We start from the raw sequence: 8,187 nt of genomic DNA, 5'->3' as shown, positions 1-8,187 counted from the left end.
ATTTGAGAACATTTACAACGATCAAAAGCAATGTAAAAATAATTTTTTCCATCAAAATTGGATATCAGTACGAACTGTGATGAGAATGAATATCACCAGGTAAAATTTTAGTTACTGGCAAAGACTTTGGCTCTTCAATATTTTTGATGGCGAATCAGTTTTGATGAAATGATACGAAATCAGTTTTCTAAAATTGGCGAAAAAATTAGGCACTTAGCCTCTTCTTTTTGGAATTAAAGTGTTACTTCAATTTTAAAGTGTTCAATTTTTAATTGATAAAAAATCGGTGACATCAAATTATGCTTTTGTGTACCATATTGATGTAACAATTACCACTTTCGTAATAAAAAATTTAAACGATTTTTGGCGCATAAAATATATTCCCAGGGATATATTTTGATAAAATGATATAATACCACAAAGGATAATATTCACCCTGTCTAAAAGCTATCCCTTTTATAGACCAAATTGATGTAGCCGGATATGTAACTTTCGTAATAAAAAAGTTAAACCAATTTTGGCTCATTTAAAGAGATATCCCCAATGATATATGTTTGATAAAATGATATGATAAATACCAACGATGAAATTCGCCCTGAAGAAATCATGTAGCTCTGTCGGGGTTCGAACCCGGATCTCCCGATTAGCGGTTAGGTATGCCACCACTAAAACTATTATCCTGACATAGCAAAGGCTTATGTACGGCTCGCAGACATAATTTCACTTTTCATCATAGACATGGCATCACTTTTCATATATCCGGTACCATGCCTAACCGGTAATAGGGAAATTCGTGGTCGAATCTCGGCTGAGCAAAATGATTTTTTCTTCGCGAATTCCACCCTTGGTGTATTTAACTTTGCAACGTGCGCGTGACTGCATACAAAGTAACGTGTTTCATGAAGTGGTTTGATATGAGAGAGATATTGCTGTCCTTGAAGGCCTTTAGGATCCGTGAGAGCCAGTTAAAGCATATTTAATGGCATATTAACCTCCTCCTCTAAAACATGCAAACATTTTTCATCTTTAATGATATTCGGTGAAACGGCGTCTTTTGATATCTAACGTAAAAAAACCATAAGTTTTACATGCATGATATAAAATTTGTTGGTGTAGATTTGAAATAAATAGTCGAGAAGCTATTTCTAACACTTCTATTGTTATAACAATACTCTAGTTTGTCATCCACAAGGGATGGACACTTTTAAATAAATACTGGAAGAATAGCTTTAAAAAAATAATGAGGGAAAAATAATGATGAAAGAAATGCGAATGCTTGGAATGGAAATTACTATGATTGGTTTGTTTTCGAAAGAGGTCATTAAGTTATAAAAACATTGGAAAGTTGGACGCTTAAACAATTCAGGGTCAACTTTTATGGCCACTAATTAACCCTTTTGTGTCTGTTAAACCATGACTTTTGTTGCTAACCAGCAACAATGTGCTCGCTGCTTTCTCACGACCTTGAGTGAGCCATTTTACAACCGTTAGTCATTTTTTTATGTTTGCCGCAGTAACCCTAGCGGTGTGAAAGAGCATTAAGCCATCGAGGCGCTGTGCTTTGCTCTGTGAGGTCGCTAATGAGGTTTTAGAGGCACGAAGAGTGCCGTACTCGTGACGTAATATGCATGCAACGCCGCATAGTGACGAGTGATAGTACTCTTTTCTGTTCACCACATCCTACGGCGTCAAATGCAATTAAAAAAAAGTGTTTTAGAAAAATCATTTCATGCGGCACAGAATGTGCCAACTACGGGATTTGTTAAGGTGGAAGTAACTACTGAGAGAAAAGAGTGACGCTTAAGTTCTCTAGCGAAAAACTGTCATGGAAAGTCATAGTGCTACGGTAGAAGTTTTTAGTGGTTAGTGTTTGAAATATGGATTACAGGAATGACGCAATAATGGACAATGGATGGAGGGTTTTGTTATCCGATTAAACGGTGGTTTAATTAGGCATTTTGATAATTGTTAGGAATTCAATAGGTTCTAATGACAGCCACGAGTGAATTATGCTCGTCCCATTTGGGGATTTCATTCTTCCCTCTGCGCCTTGGTTGTATGCAATGCATCTCACAGAGTTGTCAGGGGTTGTCTGAATTCTGGTATGGGTAGAAAAGAAGCTGAATATATTCAGAAATAATTTCTAATATTTTTGTTTTGCTGGTGATATAAATATTTATTTGGAGAGCCATCTTAAAGGTTAACATCTTTTCAGTGTTTTAAAAAATTTCGGGGGGTTGGGAGGGTGGCCGCCCCCCTCACGCTCACGCCCTGATTCGCCACTGATCGCTGTTCAGAAGGATGGAGAGCAGAATGTAATGATGAGGGCAAAATTGATACCTTAATAATCCTATTGTAAATTATTAAACCATAAATTCCGTTCTTCCAACTAATCTTATTTTTTCCGCATACAAAGAGTATGAAGAGCATGGCTCGTGGAGTCAATATGATAGTTATAGTCCTTTAAATGTGCAAAATGTAACTTGGAAACACCAAAATGTGAGCAGTTTATGGGATCCTTCACGTGATTGAGTTTTGCATGCTCGATTTGTCCTACATAATTAATTACAATTAAGCGTGTATTCTATGTCTGCTAAATGTTTAATTTATATAAACCACTTATATCTCTTTTATTGAAATTACGTTAACTCCTATACACGCTAAACTCCTCACTACATCTTATATCTTCCCGTAAGTACTTCATCTCATACCTAAGGATACAAAGATCACTACGGTTACAAGTCATGTCATGAATGGCTATTGAAATTTCGAAACCACTATCGGATAATTGTGTATTGGAAACTACAGTATCATGTTTCTTTTAAATAAGTATCCTAATTTTCCTCAATTTGTTGTCTTCTACATTATCATATGAACGTAGATGGCAAGCAAGGATATCTGGAACCAAAAAAAAATTGGATTCTCTAGGGAGGATAGGAGGGTTTGGTAGTATTGGGCGGTAATAGTGCATTCATTTCTTTCCTACGACATCGAAGTACCTATACCCATTTAATGTTGTGGATAAGGTTCAATTAAACGGATCGAGTAGGTATGCAGGCTAGAGAGTTGGCTTCGTGCCCTGTTGTTCCATGTTCAAATCCCGAAGGCGGGAGAGATTTTTTTCAGGGTATGCCCGGACTCTACGGAGTGCGAGAATTATTTTCTAGCATAGCACCTCGTCAAATGGGAGGCGGTCTCCTTTGCGATTTTCGCCAATAGCACGCTAATAACGACGCCGGGTTTCTCTCCATAGGGTATCCCTATCCTCTCATAATAGCGCGAGGATAATTCATTCCTTGTTTGACTTCAGGCTATGCCAGAGTGCTAAAAAATTTAGTCCACCTCATAAATATTGCACATGTTTAATGTGCGAAAAATCCGCAGAGAAAAAATCATTCGCCTTGACCGGGATTTAAACCCTGATCCTCCGATTTCCGGTCGATTGCTTTAGCCATTTAAGCTACCGAGGCGTCATCCTCCCCTGTGGAAATTTGAAGACTATACTGAACAAGGTGGTATGGACTGCTTGTATTTGCAAGTGACTCCGTGAAGTTATCTCCGTGGCTAGTCCTGGTATACTTAAATTCCTAGAGCTACGGGTATTTCGCAGCTCCTTATACTTGAACTCGAAGTCTCTTGCACTCGACAAAAATGTGTCCTTCGGAATAAAAAAGTATGTCGCGTTAAATCACCTATTTTTAGAGGAGTTCACCTTAAAAAAATAGTTTTCAGGCAATTTATAATTTAACAAAAAAATAGAGAGCATAAATTGATACAAATACTGATTTTCATGATGGCACTACTTTGGATTGATCCGATACAAGACTAGTGTCATTTTAGGAGGGGGCAGAGTAGGAGGGGCAGCCCTCCCTGTAATTTGTGGAGAATGCAAAGATGGGTATCTTAGGGGTGGCTCTCATACAAATTTTTACTATTATTATACATCAGCTTAAAACCAATCTTTTTAAATAATTTGTGAATTACTGAAATCCATTAGTCTACGCTTATCAGACCTCTTGCTCGTTCGGAATGAGATGAGTTGCATACCACCAAGGCGCAGCGGAAAGTAATAAACCGCCTTCCAACTAAGCAACGAACTTAATCCGCCACTACTTGACGTTCCTCATACAGTGCGATCCTGGTAATTCTATAAATATGCAGCCGTGGAATTGCCGGATTATTGGAAACTCACAGGTAACAAACACATTGATTAAAAAGCTTTTTAAGGTTTAATTTCGCAATTATATGCACATGGTGACGCCAACTCTCCCTTCTGATCAGGGTGAGAGTTAAAATCGATGCATCGATACCCAATTTAGTGATAACTTTTATGATCGATAAAGGCAAAATAAACCCTGGACACAACTATGACTCTGCAAAGAGCATTTATTTTCCGGATTCTTTGGGTCACGTCATAGGCGGATGTTGGGAAGAGGTATGGACGCACATACTCCCCCTCCTAGACGTTTAAAAAAATGGAAAAGGTTTTGAATACGTTTATCATTATGCCCGTTTTGTTTTGTGTATTTCGGAGGGTCAATTATTTAATTTCATACTAATGACCTTCTTATAAAATAAGGAGAATATTTAATTCAGTAATTGTTGTATGCTATTTTTAAACTTAAATATAGAAAGACCGCTTGCTTGTCAGACCCTTTGCGCATCCCTAGAGAAAAATCCTGGATCCACCATTTGGTCACGTAACCGAAGCTTCATGTCAATTATGAACTGACGAACAACTACATTCGTAATAATAAAGCAAATACTTAGTATACATTAAAAATGTTTTATTAAAACTGACGAAGTAATACTAGCCTATCGGGGTTCGCGAGCTCTGTACTACGGATTACTTGACGTGTTGAATTACCTCTAGGCGGGATAACAGATATTGTACAGTATAAGGATGTTGTGATGCCACGCAAAGTGCATTATGCAGCTAATTTATCATCATTTTTGGTGGTTTACCGGCTTTAAATATTCGACAACGTCCTGCGCGCTCTGAGTCAGTCTTTCGTCTGTGCGTCACTTCTTAGACCATATAAGAACTAGACCCGCCATTCCCCACCCCTACCCATGTCTCGCCGTGTGGCCAACATCTCCCCTCCGCTCCCTTCCTTCCCCGCCCACTTTTAAAGGGGCGTGACGTAACGGTTGGGACGCTCATCGTCGTAGCGCATGGCAACGAATGGGGATTCACTGTATCACTGCGGTATTTTGACCATTTTCTTCACGATTTTTCAATTAAAAGTACTAATATATATTGCGTTATGTACGAGAAGTATTCTCTCAGCCATGGTTGGATTGGTGAACTTACAATTAATAAACAGTGGCCTTTTTCGGCATTGGCAGCGACGAAAAAATATTGTGGCAGTAAAATGAAGACAAAGCCCTATGTAAACTTCCGCAGATTTTTTTCTTATCTCGTTAGCGATCTAGCATCATTCGGAACATCGTTATGAAAACATGAAATCTTGCACAAAAGTTGTAAACGGGGGAATTTTAGAGAGGAAAAGGGTCATGGTGTAAAGAATTTGCCGGTCGTCCACGAAGTAACGCGGCAACGCCTTCGCATATAGTAATTTTTAAACGGTCGATTATGCGATGCAAATTGAACTGCGCACTAGTGCTATTAAAAAGTGATGTCAACAAATCAGCATTCTTATGATTTAGGTAAGTAATTTAGTTATTTCATAAATGCATATTTTTTTACTTAGCAGACAGCTCTCGTGTTATTTATATTTTGCGATGGTGGAAAAAGGTCTAGCGCCGGCTTTGCAAGTGACACCTACGATTTAAGTTCGCTACGGAAAATTCTGGGAATAAATAATACCTATTAACATATTTATAATTAGAAAGAAAGAGAGGATTGGATTAAAATAATTTTAAAAATAAATTTGCTATAAAACAATCAATTATATGTAATTCATTGAATAACTTATTAAATATTTTCATGTAATGTTGTACGTAAATTCGTACATATGTACTTACAGAGTTTTCAATTAAATTTTTTTAAACAATTTACGACATAATTTAATTTTTTATATTCTTGTCACAATACATAAGAAAAGAGGATGCGGATTCAAAAATCATCTAAGAAGTGAATCTCATTTTATTAAAAAATCCAGAAGCGATTACTCTGTCAAATGTGTGAAATATAACGGATAATTTTCTATTTTTCACGGCAGTATGATATTTCGAAGCACTTGGAGACGCAAGAGCATAAAAGATATTTAAATACTGCTGCATCTTCCTCCAAAATACAGAAATTTTTAGTAAAAACAATTTATGGAGACGAAGAAAAGAAACTAGCATTAGCAGAAGGATGTCTTTCCATTCTATTTTTCATAGTCTTTCCTTCAGATGTAAGGCCTGTACATCACAATTTATCAAATCGGTTTTGCAGCGCACATATTTATGTCATAACGCCGTTCAAACAGCTGCTGTTTTGTTGCCCGCAGATGTGGAAAATATTGTCATTAAAATATATTTTTATTTCTAAATTACACTGTGCGTCTTCAAATGCTGAAAGAATTTTATGAAACTGCGGAAGTCGCATGTATAAGAAAATACTTGGTTACTGTAAAACGCGCTAGTTACCTCTTTCGTCAGCTGTAGATAGAATTTTTAAATTATACCACACTATGAATTCCTACTATCTATATCATGTTCAATATCCTAAAATTGTAGAAGAGAGTTTTGAAAAGAATCCTCAAATTTAGCTAGAGTTTAAAAACAATCAATCACCTCTTTTTCAAAATGCTATTGAAGTTATTGAAGATGATAAAATTTTGGTAATCGAAGTAGCGAATGAAGTTAAAAATATCTGAGTCAAAAGCGGTCAGAAAGTAATTTTTTTCCATTAACCATCGATAAGAGCATAAGTGAGCTCGAAGTGGGTGCAATAAATCATGCAGATATCATGAATCACGTTAAAAATTTCTATCGTAACTGCAAAGATTATTTAGAAGAGTGGACGCTATATTAAAATTATATTGAACATTTTCATTGGATTACATTAAAAGATAAACTTAATTGGAATGATGTTCTAAAATCATTCGATCATTGTGCATAAAATTTTCCATATAATAATATTTCCAAAAACGATCTTTTTAATGAGGTATCATTATTTAAAAAAATATATTAGTTAAAAAAGGGTAAAATCTTGGGCTTCAGCACAATTCTTGATAGAGTACAAATGGTTCTAAATATTTCATCATTTGAAACAAAGCATATTCCATACAATATTGCCCTAAAATTAAGAAATATTCTTTGCCCTTACCACAAGCAATTGCTGCGACTGAACTCGTTTTTTCTACTGTAAATGAAGTGTGTGCATCAGAAAAGCAATTCAATGTGTGAAATATAACTAAACAAATTCGTGTGAAAAATTTCACGACCTTTTCCGCAAAAGAAATGAAGAAAAAAATCACTCAAATATAAGAAATATGCCAAAGAAAAAATTATACGAAACTTAAGTTTTAATGCATCATATTTGCTATTCTTTTTGCCACCCTTATGACCTTGACGATGACCTAACTGGGTCAACGGTTGAATTTTCGTAAATGAAAGTGTTATTTTCGGGTTTCTCGGGTTCGAAAACCTGAGAATTGACATCTTGGTCAATGAAATGTAGACTTTTTTCTATCTCGATTTTTTTAGATTAAAACCACATAAGGCAAATTAAAATTTTTGGTTTGGACCCACATTGTGAGGTCAAAAGGTCAAAATTGTAAAATTTTGCTTACACTCAACAAAACTTAGGACCTTTCCCCATAAGTGTGCCAATTTTCATGAATATTGCTCGATGCAAAGTTACTAAAATTACGGGTTAAAAATGACACACGACCGTTGGGACAGTCTTAATATTCATTTTCTAGGAATGTCACCGTTAGGTTAATCTACTACCTAGTAATAAGTAATATTTCTAAAATAATTTTGCCTTTTTATGGACCCCTCCCTTCATCCTTTGTGAGATATCGTGGGATTTTGCCTTCTTTCTAATCTCACGTAGGATTTTTCAAAATACGTATTTTCAGTGTAAATACGTTAATCTAGGCTTCATTGTGTTGGGTTTATAAATAAAACGATTTGTTTAATTATTTTTATTGAAGATTACCGAGATCGCAATAAACTGGTTTTTGCGGAAAAAATTACGTGATACTTGCCAGGACCCTTTCTTTTTACCTA

The sequence above is a fragment of the Ischnura elegans genome, chromosome 11 (genome assembly GCF_921293095.1).
Source record: "Ischnura elegans chromosome 11, ioIscEleg1.1, whole genome shotgun sequence".
In the NCBI taxonomy this organism is placed as follows: domain Eukaryota; kingdom Metazoa; phylum Arthropoda; class Insecta; order Odonata; family Coenagrionidae; genus Ischnura; species Ischnura elegans.
This window is presented reverse-complemented; position numbering follows the sequence as displayed.